Consider the following 16,723-nt stretch of genomic DNA (forward strand, 5'->3'; position numbering starts at 1 on the left):
TGGTGAGGAAAAATAGTTTCCTATTTTCTATTGGTTTAACTAAAACTCGAGTAGAGACGGAAAATAACGCATGAATGGGTTTTTCCCAAAGTGACTATAGCGAATAATAAACCTAAGTAAAACTTCGACATGTGTAGCAAAATTGCAAACAAAAGGCTACTGCTGAAGCTAAGGGTTCTGGCAACCAGATGGAACTAGCAATTAGTAAAAAAATATTCGCAAGAAATTGTTGAAATATTGTATTGCTAAAAACCTGTACTGACAATGAGGTATAATCCTCTCGCTATAATAGACATTCGACGACCTAAGAGTAATTGTAATATTGTTACATCTGTTACATATATTCATGCAGTTTTTAATATTAGATTTATGAATCAAGTTACACACATTTTTGGGAGATTCTTCTTAAATTATGAACTGCGAAACTTTTTGAGGAATATTATAAGTTGATATTGTTCAACATAGAACTGGTAGAATATAACAATAATTGATGTAACTCTACTGTTCAATGTAGTGTTATGTACATTCATAGATAGTTAATATCTGGATAATGTTATAGCAGTATCTGCTAGTATCTGCTATAATATAACTGTTTTAAATCAATTAAAGTTAAATAACACTTACATACTAATTCATGTTTTATATATTTAAAAATTGAAGAGCTCAGTTTTAAAAAATTAAAAAAGTTTTTGTTAACAGATTTAAACTTAAAATGTTTGCTATTGTCAGAAATATTGAATAACAAATCATTGAAATGTTACTTGTTACAAGTTTTCTACGCTAACATGATTAAAATACAGCTACATTACTAAAGAATTCAACGCTAAGTTTTAACTAATGATGAAAGAATCAGTGTTTTATCAGGCATTCTACGCAGCTCTGGGTTAGGTCAAATAAACTGCGAATGTTTATGCATTTATAAAATACTGAGATACACAAAACGTATGCAACAAGTGTTCAACGCACAACGAAAGCACAATGAAACGCTGAGAATATGGAAAGTTTACAAAATAAAATAATAATTTTAAGCACCTTTTTGTTGAAAATATTTTATGGCGATGTAGGTGTATCTTTATAAATATTCGCAAGGTGATTATGTAGATACTTGTGAATTATAAGCAATCGTTTTAATTGTTTTGTTTCTTTGTAAGGAAGAACCGATTTAAGTTTTTCTTCTTCCTGCTGTATATAGTAACCGTTTTCAAGTTTTTCGACCAGTGTTCACGATTTTGGTGAATGCATAATGAAGTGGAAACACTTCTCTATTTTAGAAGGTGGTATCACTAACTTGATACTTCGTATACGATTGCGTCGTCGTCGAAATTATTATTTATGGTTGTCTGTTATTCTTATATAATGCTAATTCAAATTTGTGTTATTTTTTATATGTGTTAGTAAGGTATAGTTTTCAAATTTTTAAATTGCCAAATTGCCAAATCTTGAATTTTTTAATTTTTCAAATCAGATTTTCAAATAGGTAAATATGAAATTGCTGAATTTCAAAATTATCGAATTATTGAATTATCAAATTATCAATATGTTAATGTATCAATACATCAATCTTTCAATATATCAATGTGTCAATATATCAATGTATCAATATATCAATATATCAATATATCAATATATCAATATATCAATACATCAATACATCAATACATCACTATATCAATATATCAATATATCAATATATCAATACATCAATACATCAATACATCAATACATCAATACATCAATACATCAATATATCAATATATCAATATATCAATATATCAATATATCGATATATCAATGTATCAATGTATCAATATATGAAAACTTCGAAATAACAAATTATTAAAATAACACAATAAGAAATAAGAAATATGAAACTTTGACTTATTGAAATTATTAAATTATAAAATTCTCACATTTTCAAATTCCCAAATTCTCAAAGATAGTAATACTAATTAACAGATCACAATGATACAATATTTTCAGTTTTCCAAATTCTCATTTTCTCAACTTCTTAAATTCCCAACTTCTCAATTTTCCAAAGTCCTATATTTCAAGATTTGCAGACACGCTAAGATGCCAAATCCTCTCTTTTCCAAATTCCCAATCTCCCAGACTTTAAATCTATTTAAAAAATTCGCAACGTCTCTTACATCAAATCCTAATCTTCCCGAGTTCCCTCAAAAAAGGATTGCTCCATCGCGGCCGTGTTCGCTTAAGGGTTAAACGTTCTTTCGGGGTGCGTTTCGCGCGTTCTAGCATTTAATGGCACGTATCGATTTCGAGGACGATGAATGGCATCGAGAAACGTTGCGTTTCGGGGTACAGAAGGTACAAGGGGGAGGAAAACCAGCCGAATGACATTTCGGTGCGACGGAGACGGGAAATCTGGCCGCGAGGTGGGGAAAAACAAATCTACGGGTCGCGCGAATGACGTTTCAACAGTGCGGCCGACTGGAGCAATTACTAACGGAATATTGCAATCATTACGTCTCTATCTGCCACGCAGTCGAACCTCTGTGTCTGTCTCGGTTCCGTTTGCAACGAAAAAAAAAGGAGAAAAAAGAAAAAAAAATGATCGCGTATCCGATGCACCTAGCGGGAGAGACAACCGCCTCGCGTTCGAGATCGAAAATCATTCGCGGAACGCCGCCAATCAAACCGTTTCCACGTGAAACTTGATTTCAGTCTCTGCCCTCGCCTCTTCCCCGTCGCGAAACGACGACAACCACCACGTCGACGAACTATACTACTACTATCCGTTACCGTGTCTCCTCGTTTTGTTCTTCCGTCGGCTCGATTTATTTTCACGGTTTCAATAGACGCGCGAGCCACGTTATAATGCCTGTAAACCGGGGATCAACCTCTTTGTTGCTGGATTTTTCGGGTGTAATGGACAGGCTATCGATTAGTTTTACGTCTGTCTGAACGTTTGTTGAATAGTTCGATAGAAATGAACGATTACAGGTACATTCGATTTTCGGAATTATTATACGAGCCGCTGGAGCGATTTCAAGATATTCTTGTGGGATGATGTTATTTGTAGTTGTACTTGTGAAGAGTTGTCTAGTTATGCATTAATATGATATTGGAAATATAATTTTTGTAGGATGATGTCATTTGTAGTTCTACTAAAAAAAAGTTGTCTATTTATGTATTAATATGATATTGGAAACATAATTTTTGTGGGATGATGTCATTTGTAGTTCTACTTATGAAGAGTTGTCTAGTTATGCATTAATATGATATTGGTAATATAATTGTGTTGTGAGAATTATTATTATGTGTAATAATGATATGATAATAATTGCTATGTAATAATAATTCAGTTTGTTTACAATCATATGATGTACAAATTCATGTGTTCATTAAGGATAGAGCAAGCAAATCCACTTGCAAATCTGATATGACTGGATAATACTGTCATTCAAATTATTGAAAATATTGTCCCGTGTCAAGGAATATAATTTATACATTAAAAGAGTTACAGGCTGTAAGCCTACTTGTATATATAAGGTTAGAACATTAATATGATAAGTTGTGTTAAGTTCTTATATACTGATATAAGTTTAGAGGTATAATTTTACATGTCATAGTGTTTAGAATACTGACTTGTGTATGCACATATTATAGATTTATTTATTAAGAGAAATAGTGTGATTTCTAAATTCATATAAAAAATTTAGTGCTATAATTTTGTAAGTCACATTATTTAAAATATTAACTTGAATACATAATTCGAGTACGTAATTTGACTACATAAAATTTATATATATATTTATTCATCTAAAGAAGAAATAGTGTAAGTTATGATAAAAGAGCTATAATTCTGTATCTTCACATTATTTAAATATTGACTTGTATAGGAATATATTTATTAAAAGAAGTACAGCAAGCTCTAAATCTAGTTGTACATTAATATCAGAAATAAGATCATACTTCTATAAGCCAAATTGTTACAGTATCAATTTGGGTATAATGATAGAATTTACATACGTCTATAAAAAAGTAATTGTGCAAGTTGTAAATCTACTTCTACATAAATAGGACAAGTTTAGAACCATTATCCTGTAAGTTACATTATTTAAAATATCGATTTGTGTACGTAAACGTAATAAACGTCTATTTATTAAACGCAAAAGTGAAGCTATAGATCTACTTCTACATTAACATGACAAGTTTAGAACCACAACTCTGTAAGTTACAGTATTTAAAATATCGATTTGTGTACGTAGGTGTAATTTAGATCTGTTTAATAAAAGAACTAAAGTACACTGCAATTTCAAACAATTATAACTTTAGGGGTATGATTCTACATACGTATATGTTACGTTTAAAATATCGATTTGAGTATGTAGATGTTATTTGTCTATGTCTACTCGCTAAAAGAAGAAATAGGAGAGTTATAAGTCTACTTCTACAAGGTGAGATTTATAATTCTGTCAGTAAAATCAGTTGAAACATTAACCGATATAGGTAGATATTTACATGTCTACTCATTAATAGAGAGCATGCTGTAAGTTTACACATACACACATAAGTTTACACATTTGACCAGAGCTATAATTTTGAAAGTGAAATTATTCATAATGTTAACTTGTTTCTGATACTGCAATCTGTATTTATGTATCTATTGACGGATAAACCGCTACAAATCACAAACTGACTTGAACTTCACCATATAATTGAATATGTGAACGAAACAAATATTCATTTTAATAAAACCTTTCGAGAAGCAGAAATTAGATGATTTACACTGTGACCTTTCCCTCTTCATACATAAATTATGGAAATGCGATATGTGATGTACAATTAATTGCAATATCAAATTATCTATAAACTCTAACACTATCTAATTTGTGAACTATAATTCAAATATCTTAACAATCTAATCTATAATTTTAACACTCTAATCGATAGCTCGGTTATTTCTGACTCAATCTGCGGATGAGGACGTCAATTTGCAAAAGTTCTTCAGTAAATATTCAGCTGTTCATAATTAAAGTATATCGAAACTTTCGAGTAAATCGTTTAATCTACCCATTTGCATATTAATTCTATAGTTTCGTGTCGATTTTGCGGACATTTCGAGAATACAAAATGCGATATGAAATTTTAGATTTCAATGCCCCGTTGATAATTCTGAATACCGAGGATTAATGTAATTTCGAATATTCTAAAGCGTACCGATGCTTTTGTTTCGTGGATAACAGCTAACGTCAAAAGAAGAGAACAGTGAATGCAGTGTTTCATGTATGAAATGTGGGTACACTGAATGTGCTGATTATGACTCCGGAAGTTACATCTGCGTCTGTTGCAAGTCAATTCTAAGACTTGGAATTCGTATTTTCCGAAGATGATTGCTCTGTGATTTTTATTGAATCGCAAGATTTTTATTGAATCACAAGACTTTTATCAAATCGCAAGATTTTTATCAAATCGCAAGATTTTTATTAAATCACAAGAAAAAATAATTTTATCGTTTATTTAATTTACTCTAAGTTTGTTGAGTGGATCAAAATTCGAGACACTTTTTAATTTTAATTATTACTAAGTTTAAAATTTTTGGGTTTATTAATCTATGATGTTATGCAAGTTTCTGGACCCTCTGTCATAATTATTTTATTTAGTTACTTTTTATATAATTAGTGGAAATATACTTGCAAAGTATACTTGTGAAGTGCACTTGTAGTAGTTTATTTCTTAGAAAAATTGGTTACAAGTTCAGTAAACGATAGGAACAGAGGTAACTAACAATTAAAGTGAAAACTCACGAAAACTTTACTCGGAGTTCACCTAACACTATTAACAGAGATAAAAATCAAATTACTCAACTTTCATTGAGAAATCTAATTTGAGCCAATTAATATCACCAAAATTAACTTAGATATTGAACACAAAGTTTTTGTTACAAAATGTTTGATATGTATAAGAGAAAAAATAAAACTATCAAATTTTTTTAAGACTAAAATTTGTCAATAAAACAAATTCTAGATATCTCTTTTAAATTATAAAGATAACAAAAATATAGCAACTTCTTTGAGATATTTTTAAATTAAAAAAACAATTTCTTTTTCAACTAAGCATTTTTATTTAGTTCAGAAAGACACTTTACCTTTCATAAATGATTTTATTTAAAATGTCACTCTTTTATAGTAATGAAATCACATTTAATTAGTAAAAGAATTTAACAGGCTTTAAATATTCATCCCAAATTTTTCACCGAACTTTTGTAATAAAATGAAAATACCATCAATGAGAATTGTTATACAATAACGAAAAACTGCTATCATTTATTTATACGATTTCATAGAAGCCAAAACAGTTAGCCAGAGACAATGAATTACAGAATTCAATTATAAAACGCAGAATCTACTTTTTCTATTTTTATGGGGATGTACATCTTGTATATCAGTGGTTTTTAGTCGATACTCGTAATAGTCATTCCAGCTTGAAAAATATTCTTATACTATTATTTTAACGTATAATTGTAATTATATAATATCATAATGTATAAGTATAATTGTAGTTGCAATTGTAATTATAAATGATTAATTGGTATTGTCTAATTTTAATTGGTCAATTGTAATAAATAACTATGACACAATTGCCTAATTGTAATATACAATTATCTTATAATTATATAAGATAAGAGTACATTTATTAAACTGTCGATTTTATTCAAGAAGAAAGAATCATTTCAAACTGTTTACTTAATAAAACATTCATTTAAACAATATATACATTTTTTATTTTTACAAGATTACGAATCTTTACAAGATTCAATTTTTTTATTACATCTAACGTTAACAAAATATATAAAAATTGTTCATAAAATCCATATTTCCTTACGGTGTTCGTATAATTTTTGTTACCAAATTCAGTCCTTTCAAAAATGACAATGGTTTCGCCTGAATTCCTCAATCATAATAAAAACAAATACCATTCTTATTTGTATTCTTTTATCACTTCAACTATTTAACAAACAAGATATAACTACTGATGTATAAGACATACTCAACAAGATCTAATTACTACTGAAGTAACAGTCCAAAGATAGACATTTCCGTTTTAGAAACGCATACACGTCCATAACAATTTCAATTTCAAGAAAACTCCACCTCTACGATCAAATCACGTTTCCAAAAGCAGCGACCTATCATCGAATATCGTTAAATCTGCAATATGCAGGGAGGAAAAGATTTCAGACAGACGTCGCAAAACGTCGGCGTCCAATCTGGCATTCTCATCGAAATAATCTATCGGCTCGTCGAGACGGCGATTTACGTCGACGCTGAAACGTCGCTCATTACGACTAGCCGCGTTTTAAATGAACGATACCGAGTCGAACAGACTCGACGAGCCGCTTATCCGCTCTCGATGATGATTATAAATCGATAACCCGCGGTGTAAGAACGTGAGCAGATGTACATACGCACGAGTACATATATTTCTTGTCTTTCACGATGCGAATCGTGAGAACGCGATCGTACAGACTCTCTCGAAACAGCGATACGATTCTTATCAGACCCCCTCCACCTTCTTATCTTCCGTTCTTCTCCTTTTTATTTGCTCTCTTTTTTACTGACAATCATTTGACGTTCATTCGAAAACGGTACCTGCTGGCGTTTCTGTGTTCTGTGCGAATTTTGCTCGTTTGTTTCGTTTAAAACATTGAATGTAGTGAAATCTTTGGTTGTATATGCGTTATGAGTAGGTGGGGAAAAATTGTTCTCGCAAATGGAAGTTTGGGATTGTGAAGATTTGGAACTTTACAAGTTTGAGACTCAAGTTTGGGATTTGAGAAAATTGGGACGTAGAAAGTTTGCGGGTTTGAAAGTTTAAAAGTTTGAAATTGGGAGGCTTTGGCAGGTTGGGATTTTAAGAGTTTGGAAGGTTGTTAGTTTTGAGTTTTGAGAGACTGAGATTAGGTGAGTTTGAGATTTTGAAACGGTGGCATTTCGGACAGTTGGGATTTTGAGAGTTTAGAGTCTTGTATGTTTGGGAAACTGCAAGTTTGGAACATAGGTCTGCAATTTTGAGAGCTTAAGGCTTCGCAAGACTGAAACTTTGAGAGAATGAGACAATGCAAGTTAGAAACATCGGAAATTTGATATCTTTCCAAGTTTGGGACCATCAGAATACAGAGTTTGAAGAAGTTGGAAGAACTTAGAAAGCTTAGGACATTGGAAGTTCAGAATTTGAAAAGATTTTGACTATTCAAGTTAGGAACTTTTGAAATTTGGGATCTCCGCAAGTTTAGAACCTTTCGAATTTAGGACATTTGGAAGTTTGGAACTTTTGAAATTTGTGATCTTCGTAAGTTCAGGACCTTGTGAATTTGGGGCCTTTGCAAGTTTGGAACTTTGGCATGATAGAATATTGTGAATTTAGAACTTTGCGGGTTTTGAACTTTGAAAGATTGAGACTTCACAAGTTAGAAACTTTGTGACTCTCATATCTGTGCAAGTTTGAGACCTTAACAGTTTGAGATTTTGGGAAGTTGGGTTTCTGGGGATTTAGAATTTAGCATGTTTTGAACTTCGAAAGATGGAAACTTCGCAAGTTAGAAACTTTGTGACTTTTATATCTTTGCAAGTTTGGGACCTTGAGAGTTTGGGACTACGGAAAGTTGGAGTTTCGAAAATTAAAAGTTTTAGGATCTTTATAAGATTAGAACCCTTGAAGTTTGAGCTTTTGGGAAGTTGGAACCTAGGGACTGTAAGACTTAGCAGATTTGGAACTTCTAGAAATTGAGACTATGCAAGTTGGAAACTTTGGAAGATTGGACTTCAAAAATGTGGGCTTCTGGAACTTCGAAACTACACTATACTTGACACTTTGAAAGATTAGAACTTTGAGAATTTGGGATTTTTGCAAGTTTGGAAGCGTCTAAGTTTGAGATTTTGAGAAGTCAGAACTGTGGGATGTTAGAATTTTACAACTTCGGGATTTTGAGAGTTTGAGACTTTGATAGATTGAGATTTTGAGCATGTGTGATGGTAGAACTTTAAGACTATACAAATTTGACACTTCGGAAGATTAGAACTTTGAAAGTTTGGGATCCTTGCAAGTGTAGGATTTTGGGAATTTGAAACTTTTCAAGTTTGTGATGTTGGGATGTTCCAATTTTAAAGTTTAAGACTTTAGAAGATTGAGACTACGCAAGTTAAAGACTTTAGGAGTCTGGGATCTTCACAAGTTTGAAATATTTGGAGTCTGGAATTGTGGGAGATTGGTACTTTGAGAATTTAGAACATTATAAGTTTGAGGCTTTGGAAGTTGGAGACTACGCAAGTTTGAGACATTGGAAGATTGAGACTTTACAAGTTTGGAACATCAAGACTTTGAAGTTGCTCAAAAAAAAATTTAAGTTTAATACTTTAGGAATTTGAGACTTTGTAAACTTGAGAGTTTGAAACTTTGAATCTACGCAAGATTGTGGCTTCGAAAGATTGCAACTTCGAGAGTTTCTGACTTTGACAGTTTAGCTTGTAGAACTGAGTTTGTAACTATTCAAACTTAAGACTTCGAGACGTTGAGTCTACGCAAGATTGATACTTTGGAAAATTAGAGCTTTGAAAATTTAGCATTTTAGGAGTCTAAGAATTTGCAAATTTTGAACTGTAAAAGACTGGATTTGTGTGAACTTGCGACTTTGGAATATTGTGATTTTGCAAGTTTAAAACTGTAGGAGATTAAAACCTTGAAAGTTTAGAATTCTGTGAACTTGAGAATTTTTTAATTTGACACTGAGAGTTTAGAAGCTTTTTAAGTTTAAGCCTTTGGAAAATTGGAAATCTGAAATTTTTTAATTATAAAAGTGTGAGTATAGAACTAATTTTTATTGAATTCTTGAAGTTTGGAATTTTGGGACTTTAGAACTTAAAGATTTTGGAATTACAATACTTTCAAATATTAATCGATTGAAATTTTGAAAGCGTAAGACTATAGAACTTTGGAAAATCTTGTGTTATAAGCAAATAGGTCACGAAATATTACTGTATTTGAAAGTAGATGACCCACCAAAGTTTAAGAACTTTTGATTTATTTATGAAAAACAATATTTAAATATCAAACTTCCAACATCCAGTTTTCAATTTCCTGATTACGCAATTAACATAATAATAATACTGTCAAATAATAAAGAAATTTCTTCTATTTCTTAATATTTATTTAACAAGATAATACTATGACACAAATTGATTATAAAATAATCATTTGAGTATATCTAATTTATCATGTAGGTAATCTATGATCCACACGGTATTTAATCTGTTAGCCACGATTAGTTAGCGAGCGTCGCGGGAAAAATTTCGATTTTATCTTATCGAAGATTCATCGAACATAAATATCTAAAAATATGTCCGTGGAATTTAATCGCGACAACCAAGTCAAGTATTTATCGTCTCGATATAAACAACCGTGTATAATCGCCATTTTTTGGGATATCAATGAATAGTTTGTTGGAATTTTCTCAATATTTGTTTGGAAGAATCTCATTTCATTATTTTGGTAACATTTGACGTTTTTATGTATTATTGTAGAAAATTATTAAAATTTGGTAGCATTAGGTGAAAAAGTACCATATAAAAATTGTTTATTGATATTGAAAGTTGTTATTAATGTATTTTTTTATTAGGTACTGTTTTGTTTTTTTTATTACTAACTGAGTTTTATTAGTTACTCAATTGAAAATTATTTGCTACAACACAATAAATCATTCCTACTACAACAAAAAGTTTATTATTCTTATTAGTTATAAGAAAAAATTGCAGATTCAATTGTAACAAATTCAAACGTCAAGAAACATATCAATCTAATAAACTCAGAGGGCAAAGAAGATTTTCAGTGAAATTAAGTTTACTACCACTGAAGTCAACTAACATTCCAAATTTAATTTTAATTAATTAGTAACAAGTAGTATTAAATAACATTAATGCTATTTTCTATATGCAAGATTAAACTAAAAATTTAGATTTGAAAATTAAATTATCAAATCTTTGACAACTGCTGTGTCTTGCCATTGACGGCCATTTTCACAGTGATATCACTAGACTTTCTAATAAATAAAAATTGATTGGTTCAATATTTGAGATAGTCATTTATATTTTCATTGGTCTTGATTTATTACTGCCATTATTAAAATAACCCGTTATTAATTAGAAATCGTTATCGGAATAAATAATTCATCATTTTATGTATACGGCTTTGAAAATTTAAACAAAGCTCTTGTTATGTAATTAAAATAATTTTGTATCGTTTTATAATTAAAGTAAGGCGTTTCGTTTTGCAATTACAGTAACTTGGCCTATTTTGTAATTAAAATCGAATTCAAGGTATTGTTTGTTACTGCTAGTTTGCAATCAAACAAATTGTAAATTAAATTTACGATGGTGATCAGAAATATCAACTCTTAAACTCTTTACACTTTAACATTCTACTGTTATTTGCCTTATTTTTTCTCTGTATCTTACACAATTAATTCTTTAAAATATATTCTATGTATACCTAAAGGATACTTGAATCTATATGAAGATAAACCTGTTGAAATTACCGATTACAGATTTCAAATTTTAAATTACACAAATTGCAAGAATTATACCCGTCAATTTTCAATCTGAAATCAGTTATAAGCAGCTACTATTAACAAGCAAAAGAAAATGAACATAAAACCACGGAATCAATAAATTACCATCCTGTGAGTATCCAAACCTCAAACCTGCATCTCAACCACACAGAAACATTTGCAACTCACAAAGAATAAAAAACAATGAAAAATGACACAAGTGCACTGTCTAAATAAGACAAATAAAAACAATCGTTCATTTACTTCTATCACAAACGAAATCATTTCACACTAAAAGTCATTTAGTGTGACACTAAATTATTTAACACTAAGGTGGTCAACTGATCGTTTTGTAAGTTTCTTATTCTAAATTACAAAATTTGTTGAGATAGTTTAGATTTTTATCAAGATAAAGATATGTATAATAATTAATGTTTAAACGTTTGTATATTTATTTTTTAACTATGTGATATCAAAATAAGTGTGCATCATACGCTGGATTCAGTATTAAACCTCCGTTTTTCAATTTTCTCGATCAAAGAACGAGAGAATGGTGAAATGAATTTCGTCCGAAGGCAACGCTCAAAAAGTGTACCTCGTCGTTAATTTCAGTGATTTATCAGTGGTTAACGACCCGACCGCTGGCCAGGGAATGCCAAACTAATCAGTCCAGAAAACGTACAAAATACCGCGATCTCTTTCGTAACTGTTCTACCGACGTTATTTTTACGTTTCCACAAAACTTGGAGCCACGTGTGTTCTCTTTGAAACGCATGATTCACTGAAGTTAGAAAGGAACGCGAACAGCTGATCGTCTGGCATACCTCTGTCTGAATCTACTTGTTAGAGAACACACACAAAAACACTACGTACGTATTTATTACATGCAATGTTTCGGTTGCTAATGAAAATTGATCTTATTTCGGTGCAGTACAATGCTATTATAATGTTGGAAATATCGTTTGTGTTTTTACTTAATTAACAGGTTGACTGTTGTTTGTGTTTTTCACTAATTAACAGATTGACTATTGTCGATCGTAAATTGATCGCAGTGATTAAGTTTTATTAATTATGAGTAAATTATTAATGGTAATTATGAATAAATTATTATTGTAACGTGGAGATATTTGTTTATTATTATCGTATAAAGTTTAAAAATTTTTATTTACTGAATTTGGATTTTGCCGAAAATTTTTAATAATTATAGAAAATTTAATGAAATTGAAAAATCGTGGTATGTACAATTCTTTTGGTGTCTGATTTGTCTAATTTAATTTTATCTAACTGGACTTTACATTTCATTTATTTAGATTATTGAAATTAATATAATTTGTTATTGAAATTTCTTATCATTTCTACATGTAATTTTTTAGCTCGTGCTCGTATAATTTTATAACATTATGCAATTAATCTTTAATCAAATTTATAATGTAGAGAATATTTCTTTATTATTATTTTTTTATCGTTATCGTTTGCGAGAGTCGAAGAATGTATTATGATTAAATTACCCTGATAAGACAGTATAATAACTTAATCGCAGTTAAATTAATGTTTTGATATGAATTATTATGAATATAATCGTTTACTGTTCAATTTACATCGTGTTATTAAATGTAACTTTCAGTAATTTCTTTCGTTACTTCATGCTATTAACAACTTTTATTCTTTTTGTTGTTACCTTATATTATTAAATATAACTTCCAATAACTTTTTAGTTTAAAACGATCACGTTTTTAAAACGATAATAATATTCTAATTTCCCATTCGTTTTAATCATTCGACTATAAACAGACTAAATTTACATTGTTACGGCTCTTCAACGTTGCAGTAAAAACTGTCATAACCGGTAAGACACGTTTCGCTAAAAGTTATAAAGAAAATAATAACACAATGTTCAGTTTTCTAAATTATCTCATGCGTATTAGTAATAAAATAATACGATATTGGAGTGGTCGCGGCTGAACAATTTTGTATAAATTTTTGCATAAATAAACTTCAGATAGTGTTAATGTTATGTTAATGACCTAAAACATGAAAATGGAAGCTTACATTTGAAAATTACACAATTATAACTGTAATAACTAATGTTCAAAAGTCTTATTGCAAATATCCATTTTCATTGTCGCAGTCAACGTATTCATACCCTATTGCAGTAGATACAGTCATGTCTTATACGATACACAATTATTTTGAGTATTAAGAGCAATAAAAATTAATTTTTTAGTGTCATGTCAAATTATTTATGTAATTTTTCCAAAAACAATTAGTGTTAAGTGTTTGCAAATAGATATGAACACATTTTTAAATGTTCAGAAAGTAATATAAATGTATCAGATTTTGTTAATTTTGTTCTACTATAACTTTTAATATTTTTCTTTTTGTTGTATTATTGCGATTTTTAATATTTTATATTATTCAAAATGAGTATGTGTGATAAAAACAATTTCATCAATCAGATGCTATTCTAGTCAAAATTTTTGTCATATTAGATTTTTTATTCCTTCTATCTTCTACATGTATACAAATTTTTAAAATATATTTTCACGCCCACAAAATATTTTTCAAACAGCTAAAACGTGTTGCCACTGAAACTAACATTTTCAGTTTTACAACATTCTTAATAAAAACACAATTTTATTAAACAATTAACAATCTATCATATTGTAAAATATCAATGTCCATTAATTTTACTCACACTAATTAAAATTATAAAAAATTTTTAACCGCAAAGTCAAAACATTTATTAACCCTATTCAAAACATTTTGCAAAACACGTTATTGTTCAGATAAAAATATTCAATTTCGTAAAATTGTTGGGAAAAAAACTTTTTTAGCTATCAAACTGCAAAATATCACCGTTAGTAAATTTTATGTACAATAATAAAATTTATTCAGAACATCTATCCACGAAATCCCGAGGTAACATAATATTTTCTATTACGTTAAATCCCTAGCCACTCAGAAGATTTTCGTGCGTTCTTTTTCTCACGAGAAAAGCAACACTACCGTGGATACAATCGATCTCACGTGATTCACGCGTCCTCGAGCCATAATTTTCCACGATATTCCATGAACCGATATGAAACGCGACTTCCTCGACGTCAAATTTCTCAGCTCGATAATACAGCTGTACATAAAACACCGCGTCCACGCGAAAATCGTCACACGTGATGCTACAATGATGTATGTATAAACCATATCCTACATTGCAACAGATTTTCACGATTCATTCGACTACATAGAAAGTTTTACCGCGCGACAATTCTTCAAACGCGATTCTCGTAAACACTGAAACTGTTCTCCAAACAGCTCGTTTTCGCGCGATCTAGCCGATGTTACTCGCAAACAAGATTCAAATGGTTACACCGTCTTCAAAACATGCAATTCTTTTCTATTTTTCAGTTTTGGATCATCGAAATATTTTACCTAAATAGTTTTCATCTAGCAGTTCAAATTTGATTCAAATAATTTTTGTACAAAATTTATACGATTATATAAAGTGAACTCTGTCATCTGTCACTTAGTTTGCTGGGAATTATTTGAACTATAAATTTTGTTAAGTATATGAAATGTTGTCTGATAAAAACAGTTAAATATAACACAAATTACAAGCTTATCACAATGCATTATACAGTGCAAATTTATCACGAATAAACCTATAATTTAAACGAAAAGAACTGAAATTGGTCAACAGAGAATCAAACTCGCGTATAAAAGTTAAACTTCCTTACTGTTGTCCAACTACTCTACAATGATTTTCTTCCAACTTTGTTTGACAGTAGGAAAGACAGAATCTATCAAAACTTTAATATTAGATATTTCGAAAACTATTAATCATCCACGTTTGAAACTACATATAGAAAAGTTCGTAACAACATGATCTATCAACTCGCAAAAGTTTAATAAAATTTTAAAAGAACGCGCAGGATATCCTTGTCAGTATTTTTCGTTTAACAATTTCGTCATGTAAGGAAAATATTCTCCACAGCCCATTTATCAAATCTTTGTAGTTTTACATTAAATCGCGTATCGACAGCTGATATGAACAACATGCGACTGTTATCCGGAAAGTTTTGCGAGTTAAAACATCTGATACGTAAGAGTAGGTTTTAAGGTTAAATTACTGATAATAATGGATAATGCACCGTTGATATGTTTCGTAAGATTTACTCGCGAAACTTTTCGCACAAAACAATAGTTCTGTTTAAGTTATAGCGTTGTTCGCATCAGCTGGCCATATTTGAACATATATTACTAAAATATACGTCACAAATATGTGATACACTCTTAGGACACAGCCTCAGAATATCACATATGCGTTTGGTAGCAATAATTCATGAAAAATATTTTTCAAGAGTTAAACCTTCTTAATTTTATATTTGTCTTCGACAAACATATTCTCACGCGGTATAATTTAACTACTTTATTATCTAGCACGTTAACGATCGATACAAAAAGATTGGGGCACAGTAAGCCTACCTCGCATCCTAGATTTGTACACCGGAATTAATTGAATGACTTTCTGCGGAACTCGATTTCGCCGTCACCCTGTATACGAGCGTTTCCTTCGTGGATCTTCAATGTCACGCACGCGTCGATAACGCCGCGAAAATCCGCATGGGAACGTTCGCGCGTGTGAGCGTCAGTAGTTCCGTGGAAAATTCGCGGAAAAGCAAGGACGGCACGAGGATTTCACGCGTAACGATCGTTAAAAAGAGTGTCCAACGTAACGTGCGTAGGGCGAGACGAGAAAACGGTAACGAGAAGGCCGGGGGGTCGGGAAACGGGGACGGAAAACCGACGAGGAAGGAAGACAGAGTTGCAACGAGACGGCGGGAAAGAGAAAAAAGTAGGAGACAGAGACGACGAGGATAGAGCGAGCAGGACGGAAATAGAGAACGGTCAACGGTGCGAGAAGGAGAAACGCTAGAGCACGCGGCCTTCACGAAACGTCAAACGTCTATGCTGTTTAGCATGCAGGGCCGTACGACTGAAAGAGGTTTACCCACGTTCCTCGCCCTGATTACCTCCTACTCCCCGTGGAAACTAGACTATCATCGAGAAACGTGTCCCGTCCGTCGTCTGTCGTCGAGGAAATCGCGTCTCGCGAAACCAACGTGTTACGAAGCAGCTAGCTAACGGATGTTGATCGACTTTATC

At 31.1% G+C, this 16,723-nt stretch overlaps 1 protein-coding gene across 4 annotated transcripts in view; it reads right to left on the reverse strand.

Annotated features, from left to right (window-relative positions):
- Nucleotides 1–16,723, reverse strand: part of mamo (zinc finger protein 628-like) — a 122,175-nt gene that overhangs the window by 103,660 nt on the left and 1,792 nt on the right. The window lies entirely within an intron of this gene.

Source organism: Megachile rotundata, chromosome 7, assembly GCF_050947335.1.
Source record: "Megachile rotundata isolate GNS110a chromosome 7, iyMegRotu1, whole genome shotgun sequence".
NCBI classification, from domain to species: Eukaryota; Metazoa; Arthropoda; class Insecta; order Hymenoptera; family Megachilidae; genus Megachile; species Megachile rotundata.